Genomic DNA, 19278 nt, shown 5'->3' with positions numbered 1-19278 from the left:
TGCCACTTAGACACTAACTGGTTCAGAGTTATGAGCTTTCCTAGGCAACATCTAGTTCAGTGGTGCATAACCTCTGGCCCATGAGCCAAAAAGCTTGCAGAGCCATGGCATCTATCACACATGGGTGAAATTTGGTGGTGGTGGTCAGTAGGAATTAATGCGGGCACACTACCCTGCTGCCAAATTCCCAAACCCCAAGCTTTGTGGTGAGTCAGAGCTGGGCCATTCCCCCAACCCAAGAGACTTGGTTGGGGCCGGGCCATGCTCCTTTCCCCCAACAGGGCCAGGCCATGCCCCTTTCTCCCATGGGGTTAGGCTATGGCCCTTCCTTCCCCCCCACTCCCCAGATTTAAGCTGTGTCAAGCACCTTCCCCACCCCCACCCCCCATGGGGCTGGGTTGGAGCTGGGTTGCGCCCCCACCCCACTCTGCAACCAGATGAGGCCCCATCATGCCTGCCCCAAGCACTAAATCTGGCTCACAGACAGAGAGGGCACCCCTCATCCAGCCCAACAGACAAAAAAGGTGGAGCATTGCTAATTTAGTTCATCAGATGCTAACTGGGCATCTGCCTATGGAAGTGTATGCTTCACTGAACCAGTTAGTTTCTGGGTATGTGCAGATGTTACACAGAGGTTGACCTAACTAGGGTCAACCTCAATCTAAATGTCTTTCTGTGCAGACATTCCAGTGGTTTAGATCAGGCCAAAAGTGGCAGGCTCATCTAAGTTAGTTCACATAAGTAAGTGAACTAAAGTAGGGAATGCATTAATGCAATCAAACAAATATCTGCACACATTTGAAGTGGAACCCCAGGGCTGGGAAAGTTCAGACTCTTGTCCCAGCCGCTGGGCTGTGCTCTTACTAGCCTGCCTCCCCCCCACCCCAACACTCACCAGGCTATTTTTAGCTCCCCAACCCTGCACTCCCAGATGAACTTCCTCAGCCATGACCGGCACATCACGACGAGAGACATGCTTGGATGGGATGGGCTCCACCTTTCCCCTAAAGGTAAGCGTGTGTTCTCTTCTAGGTTGGCGGACCTCCTCCGGCAGGCTTTAAACTAGGCTCGTCGGGGGAAGGGGAAGATGAGGGCGGAGGAAACATCAGAGTGCCAGACCAAACAACACCCACAACTACAGCCCATCCCAGACGAATGAGAGAAACGAGCAAACAGGTAAGCAATGGGGCCAGGGCAATGCTGGGACTAGGGGGGCAGTACACACATCTACGGAAGGCCTCAAACGCCTCTACACACATGCTCGTAGCATGGGAAACAAGCAGGAGGAACTCACCCTCCTGACACCAGCCCAGACATAGTGGGGATCACAAGCTGGCAGAGGGCAGGTTTAGGCTAGATATCAAGAAGCACTACTTCACGGTCAGGGCGGCTAGGATTTGGAACCAACTTCCAAGAGAGGTGGTTCTGGCTCCTACCCTGGGGGTTTTTAAGAGGAGGTTGGATGAACACAGTATTGCTGACCCCCATATTGTTTCCTGCCATGGCGGGGGGGTTAGACTAGATGATCTACTCAGGTCCCTTCTGACCTTAGAAACTATGAAACAACACACCCTCATGGACCCACTTGTCTTGGCCTACCTTCTCTCTGACTTCAAGCTAACATGGCTAATTACCAAAAACTAAATCATTGAACTAAACTAGAAAGATACAGAATTCCACACAGCTAAGTTGGCACCATTTCTAAGGTATATTGAAACCTAAAGATGTCTTGCCCAACTTTAAGATATAGCAGCAAACTATAAAGAGGTACTGTTAAGTAACTGGCAAGTAGCTGAGTACAAGTAAATTATACTGCTGTCAGCCCCAGAGATCCCACCCATCTCCCCTCATACTTGGGCATAAAACCGTTTGTTTTCAACTTGCTTTTTCAACTAGTCTACACTGGGGTCATCTACACAAGACACTTAATGCACAAGAGACTGATTGACTATGCATTACAGCATCGTAGCAAAAACCATACTATTAGGTTAATGCACAGTAGTATTAGTCTAGTGCACATTAACCATCATGAAAAAAGCATGCAAACATGCTAATGCACAGTAGGGCAGCCTACTGCAGATTTATGTAGTACTTTCTTTTGCAAGTACTAAATTTAATGTGCAGTAGGCAGTGCATATTAATGAACGTGTAGAAACACCCGCTGGGTAGAAAAGTTGGCAGTAAAGCTATAATCCAGAAAACTGATTGACCTTCTGCATGGCCTGTGATTATTTAGGATCAATTATCCAGTGACAGTAGAGCTCTGACAGATGCAGACAAAAGAGGAAGAGCAAATGTTCCTTTATTTCACCTTTGCATTCTACCCTCACCCCTGGGGTCGACAGCAGCATAATTTACTTGAACTCAGCTATTTGCCAGTCAGTTTTCTGGTCTAGCTTTACTTCCAGCTTTTCTAGCTAGTGTGGATGTACCCTTCCTTAATATGTCAAAGTGGCAGATTTAGGATTCCCTCATGTTAAGCAGTTTGAGCTGTGCATTGAGATATTTGTTCTGCAGACTTCAGTCATTTTGCCCCTGGTTCCAAGCATGAAGGAAACCCATACAAGAAGCAGGTGAGATGCCTCTTTTGTACTGTCTGTCCTGGAATGTGTACTCCTATACAATATGATACATCAAAGATTTGCAGCCATGAAGGGGGTGGGTTCAGTGGTAAAGAAATCTTGAGATCAAGGTACATGCTTTATCCCTGCCAAACATAAGTAGAACAAAAAACAAACCTGAGCTTTCATTACTTGTTCCATGTTTCCATTTTTATGCTAATGCTTAGCTTAAAATAATCCTTACCCAAGGGACATCCCTCCTTCTTCTAAGGTAAAACTCAGTTGAGTTGAATCAAATTCTCAGTTGAGAAGAATCCAATCAGAGGAGTCCATGAGGAGTCTCTTGTACAATACCTGCCCTTTCAATCTGTCTGTACACATGGAAAAGTGTCATGGAAAAATCTTAAATGTATGCTGACAACACAGAAGAGGTAAACTGACATGCGTATTTGACTCTGTGAGTGGAAAGTTCCAAGGCTCACCCAGCCCTTGCCCCCTGGGTGACCTGCGGACCTGTCAATCATTGTTGACCTACTTTCCCCACAGACACATGCTCAGATTGTGTCAGCTTCTGACTGAGACCATGCTCAGTAAGAACCTGACATGAGGTAATCCGACTAGAAATTTCTCTGCAGAGAGCGTTCTGATTGGCCACTAAATTCAGATAAAAGACTGGAGACCCCCTCCCTCAGGGTAGGTTGTTGGTGGAGTGTGTGGGTGTTTGGAGGTAGTAGTGTTCGTTGGTGTGAGAGTCTTGGAGAGACCGTGCTCTGTCTGCCAGCAGAGGCTGCCTAGGCAGGGACTGCGAGGCAGATTGAGAGGCTGGGATCCGACCCCCTCAGTTCTTCCATACTTCACACAGTGATCTACTCCTTCATTTCCTCAGACTGATTCCTTTTGTTACTGGACTGTTTATGGCTTTCACCTTGACTTCGGTTCCAGATCATCCTTATTGCGACAACTTCAACTTCAGTTTCCTTGTTTACCCGGCTTTTCGACTTCGGCTTCTACCTTCGACCATCCGTTTGTCCATTGGACTGGCATCACAACCCCATTCTTCCCAACGAGTTACAGTTTTGTTTTGTTCGTTTACTCCCGTTTATGAGCTGTTGACCAGCCCTGGGACTAACGGGCGGCCGCTCGTTGTGAACCTCGTGGGCCAACAGACCCCTCTGTTGTTAATTGTTTGAGTTTCTGTAACTGAAGAAAGCAACCTTGTGCCTCTGCTTCAAAGCGTGAGTAAATAAATCATTCTTAGATAAAACCATACGCTTGGGTGCCTCTCAGACTCTGCAGCCACTAATCCCACCTGTTCGCATTCTGATCACCCCCCAGGCCCACTGTGACCTTGGGGCCCGATTCATTCGGCTCAGTGATCCCCAACAACAAGGAAAAGTGCATTTACCCTTATTGCCATGGAATAAGCCATAGATCACCCCAGAAACTCTATAGACGTCATAGAAGTCAGACTATCTGAGTGAAGGACTTATACCCCTGTAGCAGATATGAAGCCCAATTAGTCTACTATGCCTCAAGCTACTTTATCTTTTTTCTCTGACTCCCCATGGGCTCAGGCAGAGGATGAGCTATAAGTCTCTCAACATTCTTAAGCCACTCTTTCCTCTCCCCTTTGACATACTCTTAAAACATGTAAGCACCATCCACAACGGCGAAAGAAAAGAAGTGGGTGTATTGCAGGAATAGGTAATTTTGCCCCATAATTTGAAATTGAAATTGTGGAAGATTTCTCCACAAGCATACTTTAGGGGACAATCCCACCCAAGATCATTGATCTGTGGTTTTTGTTTGTTTTTGTTGTTGTTGTTTTGTCAACACTAGCAATTTTAAAGAGTTGTATAACAACAGTAACACCAAAAGTGTCAATTGTGTCCCCTCAGTTGATCTCATTGAGGTGTTAATGGAAACATTTACCATATTTACTCAAATATAAGATGACCCTGAATATAAGATGACCCCCCCCCCCAATAATTAGGTTTTATATATGGAAAATTTATAAATTTGTTATAATTTTCCAGGTATAGGATCTAAGTATTGGAGGGATATCTTGAATTTCCATCACCACGCACACAATGGCAGGGATGGAGTGACCCCTTTCCCTCTGCCCCACCCAGTTCTTCTGAAGCCTTCATGCCCACCCACCCTGCTACCTGCAACCCCCATCCCCAGCTTCCCACAGCCCCTGCCCCTCCCTCCACTCCCCCAGTCTCTGCTCTTTCTCCCAAAATCTCCCCATGCCTGCCTCTTCCCCTCCTTGCTCCCCTTAATCCCTGCCTTTCCCCCCACCCAGTTTCTCAGCCTCTGCCTCTTCCCCTCCCTACCCCCTGCAGTCAGACACTGCTTGGGCTGCTCCATCCCAGAGCACAGCACTTGGCAAGTTGGCCCTTGACTGGCCATGATGCAGGGTCAGCACTGCTGATTGGCTAGACAACCAATGCAGAAGTGTTGCTGATTGGTTGAGCAGGGAAGGAGTTTCCATGCGTTTCATGCCCAGGAGAGACCGGAGTCTGATCCTGAGTCAAGCTGGGCCTGACAATAAGGGGGAGAGAAGGGGATGGGCAGGATCTTAGCGTGGGTTTGACTCTGGTCCTGACCTGGGCTCAAGGCTAGTCAGAGCTACAGCAGCTGCCTGCTCCCCCCTCCACTTGGTATGCAAAGATAAGACAAAGAGCTTTCTTCCCTGTATTGATTGGGGGCAGGAACCTCATCTGATATTCAAGTAAATATAGTATTGGAAACTAAACATTAACATTACTAAGAAAAATTTTCACAAAACTCAGCTAAAATAAAAGAATTCTGTTCAGCCTCTTACGGCCACATAGTCTTGTCAGCAAATTTTCAACGGTATCTACCATATATAGACTGTATATAACTCGTATTTTCTAGACAAACTTTATGTGCCCTTTCTGCATAAGAAGAGCTATGCAGCTGTTGCTAGGGATGGAATAACTTACAATGCTAGTTCTGAAATGTCAAAATGAGATGCATCAGACAGTGATAGAAGAAGGTTCATTTATTACATTTCAGCTTACCTGAACATGAGCATGGAAATTACCTAGAAAAGCTGAGAAGGTTAGTGGATGATAAAATATTCAAAAAGGCCCTACTGTACAATGGTCTGTATACCAATATGTGAATTCAGAACACAAGATACCCCATTAATACCCAGGCTACTATTTGTGAGTTTCAAAATAAAATAGATAGCCCCTACCAGAAAGCTGCCACCCACCATCTCCAGTTGGTGGACAGGAGCAGGCAGCATGTATGCCAGGCAGCAGCAAAGGAAAGGAAAAAGTCTGGGACAGTTTATTTTTTCCTTTGAGCAAGTAGAAAATAGGAACTGAAAACAATTCCTGTCCGTTTTTTGGAAGAGCACAACTACAAGCCATCCTCCCTCAAGTTACTGTTAGACGTCATTCCAGCCCCCGACAGACACAGTTGGTTATTATTAGGTATGTATCTTAGATGCATGCTCATCATGGTCTCCACTGAAATGGTTTAATTTGTGTTCCCATTAACATTTGCAGATATAAAGTTAAATGCAGCACAATCCTCTGCAGGCCCAAATAAAACTGCTGCTTAGTGTAAGCACATGGGATCAGAACCTCTCTCACAGCACTCTCTGGTAACTTCCTCTCACTAACCAAAACAAATATGTTGATACGCTACAGAGGAAGCCTCTTCAAGTCCTTCTCAGTTCAGGTTTGGACAGAATGCCACCAAATCCATGCATGCTGTAGAAATGATTTACCACTGCAGCAATATGGATATATTCTACAGGGGTCTTCATAGAACACCTCCTAAGACAATACCATTTTGCAAGGCAACCTTGTGGTGAAACAGTTTCCTGCTGTCATGAGAGATCTACCTAAAGAAACATCTTTTTTATACGTTTTGAATATGACTCTTGTATGCAGCACTAAGCTAGAGCTGATGCTGATTTTTTAACACGAGGAAGGGTGCAGTATTTTATACAGGTGCTCTTGAATTAATACTTACTGTTAGAGCAATTGCTGCATTTTGACTGTGTATGGGTACATGGTTAATTTAGTTGGTCATTAATAATGCAACATTAGTTTATCAGTTTATTAATTTATGCTTGCTTATGTTTTTTGCTTACTCACTCTGCTAAATTCAGACATTGAGGCATGGGTGCCATAAGTAATAAATACATTGTAATATATTGATCAATTCAGTTTAGTATGCTGTGTCCAGCCTAAAACTACATCTTAAAAACATTCCATCTAAGGGGTGATCTCTTAGCCAGCAACTACTGTGCCCACAGAGCATTCCTAGTGCTAGATATAGCTAGATGAGAAGCTGTACTTTTGTGTCTGGATATAATTCTCTCTCTCCAGTTCCCAAGGGAAGCAAACCATACTAATTAAAAGGGCAATTTTGCTGAGATAACTGTGTCTGCACTTGGTGCTTCTGCTGGCTCATGTCAGTCAGGTAATATGCCATTTCAAACTTCTGCCCCACACAGTTATGCCAGCAGAAGTCTGTAACAGAAGTTTGTAGCAGAAACATACGTCATAACATAGCATCTTTTAGATGAGAATAATGAAGAAGGAAAACAAAGTTAAGGTGGGATAGAGCAGGTAAAGAAGTAGAAAGGCAAAAAACAAAATGAAAAATCAATTGTTCTGAACAACAAACCAGACGCTGCTCATGTGAGGTTTAATCAAGCAAGACCTTGAGCACCTTCAAGTCCCCATAAGGTCAGTGAGAGTTGAGGTCCTTGATACCTTGCAGGAGAACTTAGTGCTTTGTATGGTGGGATCTAACAAGGTGTTGGCAGCTCTTCTGAAGAGCTGGGGCCTTCAAATCTTTTCAGTTTAAATCCTGTCAGTGGGAGTCACAGGTTCTCAGAACCTTACAGGATTAGACATAATGAGCCATCAGAAATTATGCCATGGTCTTTACATCTCAGGTGTCTATGGTCTTTGTAAACATACTGTGAATTTCCTTCAACATACGTCTGAGTAAATGCAGTGGGTAAGGAAGTCATAAATACTGAGCTGTCAGGTTGTAAAAGCTGTACTAAAAATGTAAATGCAAAGCTTTTATGCTTGGTGTTTTTGACATAAATAGTAATCAGACTCAGCATCAAAGAATAAAAATGGATTTGAACAATATAATGATAGGCTATCAAAATAGTCATGGCCTCCCAAAAATGCCTTACAGATTTAAATATAAAAGCCAAAAGAGTAGATTAATGTGGATGTTTTTAATCCAAGTTCAGTGCTTTAATCCAGATAGAAGCTCCATATTTATAAGTGAATCAGCCCTGGAGACAAAGGTTTATGATAGTCAGGGACTTACTTTACCTTTATGAGTAGGGATTCCAAAAGTGATGTTTTCATTCAAGGATAATTGTGCAGGTGACATAAATGAGCCAAACGCAAAAAGAGAGACCAAGTCTAATGAATGACAGCATTATTAAAAGATTAGTGAGGAAATGTCCTGTTCTGTAACAAGCTTGATGTTATCCCATGGCTTTGAAACATTTAGGACTGGCACGCTTCCCAGCTTTATAGACAGACAAGTCTTAAAGACAGAAAAGGGAAGAACCATACTGCATGTACCACTTAACTGAGTTCAAAAAATGAAGGACATTATAGTTACTGTTGGGCTTTTTGATTAAAAAAAAACCAACTTAAAAATATGTTTAGGATGTCTATGAATTAAGCCCAAAAACTAAGGTAAACTATCACTTGCCCACATAATTTCCATAATACAGATGTACTCACTTTTATACTATGAAAAGCATTTTCACATCTTCATTGGCTCTTGCAAGGAGTGCTGTAGAATGGCAAAAAATAAATGCACTGCAGTGGGCTGTTTTCACTTATTATAAATGAAATAAAATTCAGTATGGGTTTACCAAGGGCAGACAATGCCAGAAGAACCTGACATCAATCAGATAAGCTAAATGATTTTTCTAGACAAAGAAAATGCAGTAAATCTCATTTATCTGGTTTTCAGTAAGGCATTTAATATAATGTCACATGGGAAATTATTAGTAAATCTGGAGAATATGGGAATAATCCAAGATTTGCAAAGCTGGAGAGAAACTGGCTAAGAGACAACAATAGCTTGCATTGATGGAGGGAAGGAGGTTACTAGTTGAGCTCTTACCTGATATTATTTCATATTAATATTCTCATTTTAATAGAACCTGGTTCTATTTAATATTTTCATTAGTGACCTTGCACAAAAAGTGGTGACATGCTAATATAATATAATATAATATAATATAATATAATATAATATAATATAATATAATATAATATAATATAATGACACACATTTGGGAAGCAGCGTCAACAATGAGGAGGACCAGACTATCATACAGGATGCACTGTATGACTTTGAGGACTGGAGCTGAAATTCAGCATTGTAAGATGCAATGTCATGCACTAAAAGACTAATAACTAAACCTTGTGCTATAAAGTAATGATTTACCTTTTAGTAAATAGCTCTTCTCCATCCCTACAGTCCCCTCAGTGTAGTTACATGGAGCAAGAGCATTAAAGATACAACCCACAGAGCCCTATCATCTGACCCGTGAGGCTGTGCATGGGTCTTGGATTAGACCCCCATGCCACACCCAGGATATGGGAATGGTTTTGTGCTGAATGCTGCATCCTGAATCCAGAGCACAAGGCTGGTCTGTGAGCCTGATCTGGCCCATAGATGAGCCCTGATCCATTCATCTATCCTGCAGGCCTGGTGAATTTGATACCCCTGCCAAAGCAATCACATCCCTCCTTATTGCCATCTTCTGATAGTAAACTTCAATCTGAGTTGCTAGGTGAATATCCTTTGACCTGCAGCAAGCACTAAGGGGACTAACACTAAAGACAGAGAGACCTGACCCATTGCTGGTTGTCAAGAGTGGTTCAAGACCAGGGAAACTAGTAAGTCCAGTTGAAATCAAATAAAGGCCCTGCTCCCTACAGGACTGAAAAGTGTACTTTTTGTTTAAGATAGCCCTTGCCACAACAATGCAATACTCTTTTTCAGGACATAATCCTGCAGCAAAAAGATGCTGGAGAAGGAGCTGAGAGGCAAGTGGCAGAAGATGGCTGATTCATAAACCTCTGTTATCTATGCTTAACCCTTTCCTTCCCAAGACCCTATTTTCTTGTTCCCTATAAAGTTATATCCTCTTTGTTGTTCTCAGTGTGCCCTACCTTTGTAGTGATATCTTGCTTAATTCATTGTCCCCTGTATACTGGGGTTCACAATCAAAAACAACAAGGAGTACTGCTGCCTTGTTTTTTAAGGGACAGCCCTTATGTGGCAAGTAGGAGGAACAAGTGCCAAAAACAAACCCAGCACCTCATCCACATAAGGAAAAGGGAGAAGCCATTTCCGGTATCAGTAACAGCATGCTCCAGGGAAAGAAAAGGGAGGAAGCATATGCAAAGGCAAAGAGTTAAAAATATGATGCCTGGGTTCCCTTATATTGGCCTCTCAAATCACAGCTGAAGTGAAATAGAGACTAGTGTTGCCAAAAGAAATCCTACATGGAAGTTGACTCATCAATTTTGAAATACTGTGTTAGGGAAGGGTTTCTTTCCTTTCACTTCAGTATCTGTAAAGCTTCAGTTGGTGGAATTAATCTAGGTCATACACAGCTTATTGATTTAGACTTGCCTTTATCTGAATACAGCCAAATGCTTTTCACACTGATGTATTTCCCTGCTGCCTCACAGGATAGATTACTCAGACCAGACTGGCATCACCTTCTGTGGCAGATCCACAGGGAAGAAGTGGGATAACCTGTTTTCTGTATTTCAGTTTTTACTTCCTTTCACTCAGATTTCTGGAGGTGATCATGGACTTGGTTCTAGATTTGGTTTAGGATTTTAACTCAAACCCTCCTTGACTGCTAAATCATAGCAAGGGGTTCTGGGTAGACATGGTTAATGCCTGTCTTCTGAACTGACAACATTTTATTAGGTATAAACTTTTAGGCCCAAAGGAAGGGATCCATTTCTTAATTTTGCCCCTTGCTTTCAAACCATCCCTATCCGGTGAAGATTATCAAGAAGAGTGTAATGATGTAATTTTGCCATTACCTACAGTGAAGTCTGATGGAGTTTGGTCTTCTTTTTAACCATAATTTCTATAGCTGGGAGAGACCATTTTTTTACTGCTTATGATTCTGCTATGAAAGTGCACCAGTTTATATATATATATTTTTTTAAATATAGGCAATGAGATAAATGTTTTACAAAGCAAGAGTCAGAATTGGTTCTCTTGCCTCAGGCTAACAAGCTATTTGGATTGGCAAACAATTCAATAAAAATTTAGAAGGGATATTTACCAGCAGGAAATCCCTTGTCAAAAAACTACTTTAAGCAGACAATCCTCATGTCCAACTACTTCTATATTAAAAACAAATGTTTCATGGTATTGAAACCATTTCATTACCCAGCTCATACACCTTATCTGGAGGTAATGTCTAACAGACTCCAGCCTACTTTGCAGACACAAGTTTCCAAGCACTCTTCTGCATGCCCCAAGAGACCGCTTCATAAGAACTAAAATCAGTTTAAACACGATTCATTTCTTCCATCACTTTACACCCTAGAAAACTGATATAGACTTATGCCGATGAAGTTTAATACAGAACACAGGTTTATGATGTGTAGCACTTCATTTCAAACATACACAGAACACGGTGCTATAGATTCTGATTTTTTTTCAAAGAACAATGGTAAAGTGCTATAGACAAACTGCATAAAATAGTTCTTTGCATAACACAATGTTCACTAAAGGGAAATAAATTCAAATGATGCCAAAATATGGAATTTAGGAACCAACTTTGGTATTTCACAAAACAGACTGTTTCAGCAGCTCAATGTGTGTTACTTCCAAATAGACTCAAATTAATAATTTACTAGTAATAATTGTAAATTTAGGCAATAAATGATAGCTCCCCAAAATGTGGTGGAAAAGGAGAGGACGAAGGGAGTCCTTTCATTTTCTTCTGCTGCAGAGACAGCCTTCATTCCTTTAGCAGAATAAGGTTGGTAGCAATGCTGGATAGGCTCAATTTCCTAAGGATTTTTCACAAACTCTGTCCAATCTAAAGGAGAAAATATTGTGTCCTTTTAGCCCCAAATCTAAAAAATGTAGTATTTAATTATTTGCTAATATTTTGAGTGTATCATGTGAAAGTAGGTGTATATACTTCCATATCTGAAAAATGGATAGGAAACATATATCAAGAATTTAAAATATGGGTGTTTAAAGTGAGTTTCCTTAGCCCATAGTTAGGATTTAACTTAAAATGAGTGGTCACGTTTATAAAGTGCTGAATTTGTAGCAAGTCCCAGTAAAGTTAATGAGGCTGCTACTTGCAAAGTAGCTATGAACATCAAGACAGTGGTTTAGGAGCATTAAAATAATCTAGGAAGCACAACAATTTAATGTGCCTAGAACATGGTTACAACTTCTCCTGGCAATTAGGAAAAAATTTTTATACACACACAGGTGACTGGTGCCTCCCGAGTCTGATGGGGCACCGGATCACCAACAGGGTGGGGCCCAAGCAGCCAATCACTGACCAGCGAGGGGAAAGGTGGGTTCCCCAACAGCCAATCGAAAAGCCAGCACCAAAAACACCGGCTCTTCCAGTTGCATGGCTGGTGTTTCCAGGGGGTGCCTGGCCGATCTCAGGGGGTGCACATGCACCCCGGACACATCGCTATTGTATACATACATACACACACACATATATATGTGTGTGCATGTGTGTATTATAGTATTTCAGGCCACTTTTACACATGCTTGGGGAGAGGGGGGACTGTTTCATTATAGCAGCTCCAAGAGCCGCTCTAATTAAAACACAACAGTGTTTTGTGTATCAGCATCTCCACGCTTCAAAATGCCAGTGGGGGTGCTTGAACTTAAGCTCATTTGATGAGCTTTAGTTAAAGCACCTGCACCACCATTTTGAAGCATGGGGGCACTAATACTCAAGGCTGGCTGGAGCATGGTAATTTCCATGCTGCTCTAACGTTCTGCAATTTGTTACAGCACATGAGAACAGACCAGAAGCACATCTATAGGCACCCTTTTGAAGACTTTAGAACTCCTATAAGCAGCACCATCCCTGGGAGGGAGGGAATCAGGGTGACTGCCCCAGGCCCCACACTTTTGGAGGCCCTGCAGACAGTACCATACAGGCCCCACCATAGCTGCCGCATGCTGCTGACTCAATGCTCTGGCTGCTCGCCACCTGCCCCCTCCCCCACCACAGGCTGATATGCCCTGGGCCCCGCAGTTTCAGAAGCTATCTTGCAGTATTTTCTTCATGTTTAGTAACCATTCATTCAAACTATGGTTAATGTATAGTACAAATGACAGGTGGGACTAAATTGCAAAGTTTAGAATTGGATGCAGATCCACTGTCCTACAGTAGCATTTTAAAAGGGATTTAGGTGCCTAAGCAGATATATATATATCTCAGTCCATCATATAGGTAACACAGATATTTCTAAAGCTTTAGGTGCTTCCAACACCAATAGATGTTGACGAACCATGATAGAAGCAGCACGCACACAAGTTATAAAAGATGCTACATTTTGAAACATTTTCATCTAATACTTCATGCAATGAGGGGTCAGATTTTCACCTGATTGGCCATCTTTTAAGTAGTCTGCGGCCATGCACTTGTGTTTGGTCACAACTACAAACTGATTTCTGTGGCCAGATCAAGCGAAAATTATCACTTCTGTCTGTACCTCTAAGCTTTTGCCAGTCAATTTTCAAAGCATCCTGAGCATTCCCATCACCTCACAGCCTTGATCAGGCTTTTTAAAGTAGGCAGAGGAATCAGCTATCTTGCCAGCACAACTTGATCCCATAGGTATGCTTAGAGAATACCTGAACGGTTAGAGAATACAACAGGAAGGCTATATATTAATCTTTGGAGAAGTACAGTATGTTCAGCAAAGGACAGTTAGAGGCATGGGAAAATGTAGAGCAAGACTAAGTGAGGTATTGACTGTGAGCAAGAAACAGAGAGAATTTGGGATGCTAAGGCTTCCTGAACCACTGGATCTGGATTAGCTGCTGAATTCAAGCAGAGAAAGGTGCTTACCTCAGGGTCACCAGTCAAGCATGCTGCATCAGCCATTTAAGATGTGTCTATAAGATCAGTGTAGTACAGTGCAAAGATTAAAAAAAAGCTCCAATGCTCAACCCATGCTAATATATCTTGTTTTTCATCTAGCTGATACATAAGTAGCTTGGACATAAAAAGCAGTACAGTGTCAACCCCATTTTAGTTAATTATCTCTGCTGAGAAACAGAGAATATTACCCAGGCAAAGATAAGGTGACCATACACTTTGTTTTCACTGGGACAGTCCCATGCACTCTGTTGGTTTGTTCAAATGAATGCTTTTGTTTTGTTTTCAGATGCTTTCTGACTGGAGTACTTCAAAATGCCTCAACTGAATGTAGTGGTGGCACTTTCCAAAGAAGACATGAGACTAGGGACATAATAGGTGGCACTCCACTCCCTCCTTCCCCACTTGCCCCACCTCACACACACATGCTAAGAACAAAGCTTGGAGACAGCTGAATGTGCCAGACAGAATGGAGGAAGGGAGCACTGGAGTGCTGTGGAATGTTGGAAAACCTTTGAAAAGAAAGCCCTTAGGTAGTTCCCCCTTTTCCCCCTCACCAAGGGTGTTCAAATGCTGAGACTCAGGAAATATGGTCACCCTAGGTAAAGCAGGTAAGCTACTTGCTCAGAGCTAGCTCGGGTATTTTCTGCATGACACTGCAGTGTGCTAGGGAAGCTAAGCCTCTCCTCTTCTAAGCCTGTCTAAGCCTCTCCTCTTCTCCATGGCCTTCCTCTACTCAGCTTTTCATGTCTGGTGAGCTTAGGTAGATCCCTGCATGTACACGGCATCTCTCACAGTATGTTATAAATGCATCAGTCCCTTGTCACTCTTTTTCCTTAACCACCTAAATCTAATGTAACAAGGACAAAAGTATTCACCAACTATTATAGTAGTTTGTTTACAAACCAGAAAAATGTATTGATATCTTTGCCATTAGCTGAAAATGTTTCTACTTACTTATTATAATGCACATCTCCATGTTCTTATCTTTCATAGGAAAATTATGAGCAAATACAATTCAGCTGCTACAGATTCAGTTGCTAAGTGATAAAGGTCCAGGAGCACAAAGGAACTTAGGTATGGGAATGCATATTGTCACCATATCTCATTTTTAGTCTCCCAGATCTATGAATGGAATTTCTAAATCTAAGTTAGGCACCTAAATTCTGTACGCTTAAGTTGATGGCCCTATAAGTTCAGAGTACTAGGTTCTGGTCCCAGCTCCAATGACTGCTTATGCATTTTGTATTAAAAGAGACACTGGATAAAATACATAAACAATGTTGGGACCAAGGACCAGAATTTCCCATGCTCCGCTCTCTAGGGAGTGCCTTAATCACTGGGCTTCTTACTCTGACTCTTGCATTTTGAGTTTTTCTGTGACATGGCCACAACAGGAGAGACAGAGAAAGCTCCTATTTCAGCCTTACCTCTAACCTGGTCTGTAGAAGTGAAAGATGCTAAGGATGGCACTGAACCCAGATGTCCTACTTCCAAGGTGAAATACTATAACCATTAGGCTATTATATAGTAAGACTGGCAGTACCATCACCACTACCTTCTTCACTAGTTTCATTTCTAAGTAAAAGTTGATGTCGCTGCTGATAGCTACATGATAGTACCTGCAGGCATGCACTAGATAAAATTGCAGCAGACTTACTAATTTTACTACAAATATTTGGACATCTATAACCTCTCATTACCTAAGCAGTTAAGTAAAGTGTTTGGACTTGGACTTAAGCACCTCTAAATTCTACCTAAGCTGTACTTTAGCGGCTTACTTGGATCTCATCCAATATTTCTTTTATGGATCTACCCTGACTGGGGTACATCCATAAAAGAACTATATACTTGAGTGGGTATATACAGTAATTTTGTTTCAGTGCTTTCCTTTCAACAATTTTCCTTCATCGTTTTGAGAAAAGCAGATCAAAGTTAAAACTCCATTTTTGAAAAAAAAATAACATTTCAAAGTTGTTTTCATTTCTGTATGAAACAGGCTCAGTTTTTTTCAGCATTATTTGTTAAACTTCTTTACTGAAAACATTAGCATGTTATTGATTTTTTTCCAAAATGTATTAGTTCAATCATTTCTCTCATAAAATCACAAGAAAATGAAAAATATGTCTCAATAAAAAAGTTTGCAACTATTGACATGTTTTCATTAACAAGATAACATATTTTTTTCTAATCAAAAACTTGACATTCAAAATTATGATGCACACTCATTTTATTGAGTATCATTGGTCTCAGCTCTGCACATTGCTAGCCAAAACATTAGCAATGTAAGACAACTAGGCCCCACCAAGTTGAAGGGGTTCTTTCCATTCTCAAAAATCATTGAGAATCAGAATGCTGTTAAGAGACCAATGAGAGTGGAAAATGTTCAACAGGTCTTAAGCACCTCTTGACATCTGGCCATATGAACGAGGAATTTATTTTGCATAAGAAAGCACCAGAAGAATATCAGAATGTAATACAGCAACATGTCATCAGTAATGATTGAATCACTTATGGTCAGCCGTGAGCGCTCAGCACCCTGCAGGAACAGGCCATAATTTAACCAGGTACAGATATTTACTTTGCAAGATAATTTTCTTTCAGTGATGATTGAGGGATTTACCCATGATTACTGTTTTTGAAATAATGTATACTGCATTTGGCACCACACTGCCAAATAACTGCCCAGCCGTCAGATAATGATATGGAAGCTTCAGCTAAAAATACAACTTTCAGGTTCTTGAAGTTCATCTAGTATCTAATTATTTATGTGACATTTAATTATGAAAAAACAGTTAAAAGCTTTTAACAATTAAATGGTTTTAAACCTGCCTTAATAACATCTGATTTTGTAGTACTAGTTTTCTAAAATCATAATGTGCTTAATGTTCTATTGGGTCACTGCATTGGTTTTACAAATGGAAAAAATATTTTATTAATATGATACAGATAACATAATACTCTGGAATTTGATTTATACTTTTAAGAAAAATTACTTTTAACTTGCTTTATTTCCTAATGTATTTAGTCCACTTCTGTATGCTTTGGATTGTATTTTTGTGAGCCAAATTTCTGGTAGCTAAGAAAAAAAGAAAGGAAAGTTTGTAAAACCAAGTAAGAGACAGGCAATAAAAACAAAGCTATTCAATAATGGCCAGTAATCCAAACTGCTTTACATTTCAGGTCCTCAAATTAAAGCAGCAGCCAGCCCTTTAAAATTGGGTCTCTGAAGTGCCTCAAATTCAGTGTTGAAAAGTGCAGAGCAAAAAGTGATTAGCCACTGCTGTAAGTAATTCCTGTTTAACTAAAACATTAGAGCCCTACATTGTGACAATTAATTTGTGTGTGTGGATTTTTGGACATTCTACGCATTCTATTAAATTCCCATTTAGCTAGAATTTTCCTATGTGTCAATATATCTACTGCTTACTAATTGTTTAATTTTGTCTTACCTGGTATCTAATTTAAATATATAAAGTAAATGTACAACACAAGAAGCATATTTTAAAGTAGCGTATTGTTACATACACTATCTCCTTTGCTGCTAGATCAAGAAAACTCTCTGGACCTGTAAGCTCACTGCAGGGTTCCATTCCACTTTAGCTGTCATTACTGCACACAACATGCAAGGGACAGTCACAATTACCTTAATTTGAATTTGAGAGAACATTGGACTACTTACATTTTTGGAAGGTAACAGGCTATTTGCACTGAACATCACAGCAGGATGTGGGCAATACTTCCAACCTCTGTGGATAATCTCATTTGTTGAATATTTCTGGTGTTGTTATAAGTATTCAAATGTTATTTTAAACATCCATTAAGACAGATAAAAAAAAAATTCTGTCTGATTGCAGTCTCAGTAGGATGACAATGCAGAGTCTGGTTGGTATTCTGAAGACTGTCTTAGTAACCGGAAGGAATAGAAGATGAATTACATTAACAAGAAAGCTTACAGGAACCTACAACTCTCCCCACTGCTGCTATAGGCATGAAGACAACATGCCCCTCCTCAACTGCTACTATCTGCCACTGCTGCCCCAGGGGCATCAACTGTCCCTGGGGCCCTTCAGCAACAACCATTTCTATGACCCAAGCATCAGCAGTCCTACCACTGCCACAGTAGCTGCAGAAGTGGTCCTGCCACCACGCTAAGTAGAGCTGCTGCTTCACCATGAGCAGCACTGCAAATCATGTCCCTAGCTATACTACAGCTCTGTTACCAGTAGGCTGTCAAGGAGCCAGCCATTATCCATCTCTCCCCTCTTAGAGTGGTAAGGGAGGGAGGGCAAAGCACTCTTCAATGCTGGGGGACCAAGAGACCCCTGTAGCACTACGTGTACCTGGACACACAATACACATGGTGCTTCAAAACACAACATTCATGAGAAGTTCTTATTTCAAATAGCAACATTTCTGTAGCACTTGCGATCATGTTGTAGAGCTACAAAACTGTATATTCATGTGCCCCCTCAACTTTTCAACACATTTAATGTTACAAATGTTATGTCTGAAGAACCCAATTAAGCTTGTCTGTACTAGTAATATTATTTTTTTCATGATATACTCTTGTTCCCTTATACCTCCATTTTCTGTGGATCGTTCAGGACATAACGTCATTCTTTACTGCAAATGCCATTATGTTGCTCAACAGTACAATCATGAATAGTTATGGGGAAGAATGGTGGTTGTTATTAATAGGGGCATTTACATGAGATGCTTACTGCCTAATTAGCTCCACAATAAAACATCTCCATCTACATGTGAGGCGCTATTAGACCAGAGTCAACTAATAAACTCTACAGTAGGTTAGTACTGCTCAACACAAGTACTGTCCTCTGGTGGAGTTATTTACTCTGCTTCAATGCACATGTAAATGGTGACTGGGGCTGGCTGTGGCACAAAGGTGCTACAGTGTGGGGCTGCCTGCTGGCTAGCCCCATCCTATAGCACCCTCATGCCCCAGCCAGCCCGTCTGCAGCACAGTCCAGTCAAAGCTGCCCTGAGCTGGCAGGCTGAACCTCCAGGTCCCCTGCCAGTCAGGGCTGCACTGCCACAGCTCAATATGCTGAGGTCCCAGGTGCACTTGTAAATGCTGTGCCCAGGAGCAATAAATTTATTGGCTCGTATTAATATTCATGTGTAGACACACCAACAGAGTAGCAGAAAGTGTGTAAACTCACAATTCTGCTAACACTTAGGAGCATGTTGGTAGAATGTAAGTATACAAGGAGACTGATTTCACAGTAAAAATACACATGTGCTTAAGAATTGGAAAGATCGAGGCCTCTGGGTTGTTATGGTTGTTATTGTCCAATGTTCTATTGAATAACAGCACTGAACTGAATATTGTTAATCTCTTGCCAACTCAATTTCAATGCTATTTCAAGTGCAGATACCAATAAATATTTACATTTAAAGTTGCTTAAATTCTTCCTTTCATATTCAGATGTGTTCATTACTGCTTGCTATATACTCTTCTGTTGCCTTACTTTTTTCAAAATTTTGGCAAGACACAACTCTTTGACTGATACACGATTTACATAA

General features: G+C 41.3%; 1 pseudogene; it reads left to right on the top strand.

Annotated features, from left to right (window-relative positions):
- LOC149870339 (uncharacterized) overlaps positions 1-19278 on the top strand; it is a 47334-nt pseudogene that overhangs the window by 8379 nt on the left and 19677 nt on the right.

The sequence above is a fragment of the Crocodylus siamensis genome, chromosome 2 (genome assembly GCF_052110815.1).
Source record: "Crocodylus siamensis isolate JL-2025a chromosome 2, ASM5211081v1, whole genome shotgun sequence".
NCBI lineage: Eukaryota > Metazoa > Chordata > Crocodylia > Crocodylidae > Crocodylus > Crocodylus siamensis.
The sequence above is the reverse complement of the archived record's forward strand: the minus strand, read 5'-3'. Positions and strand labels throughout refer to the sequence as shown.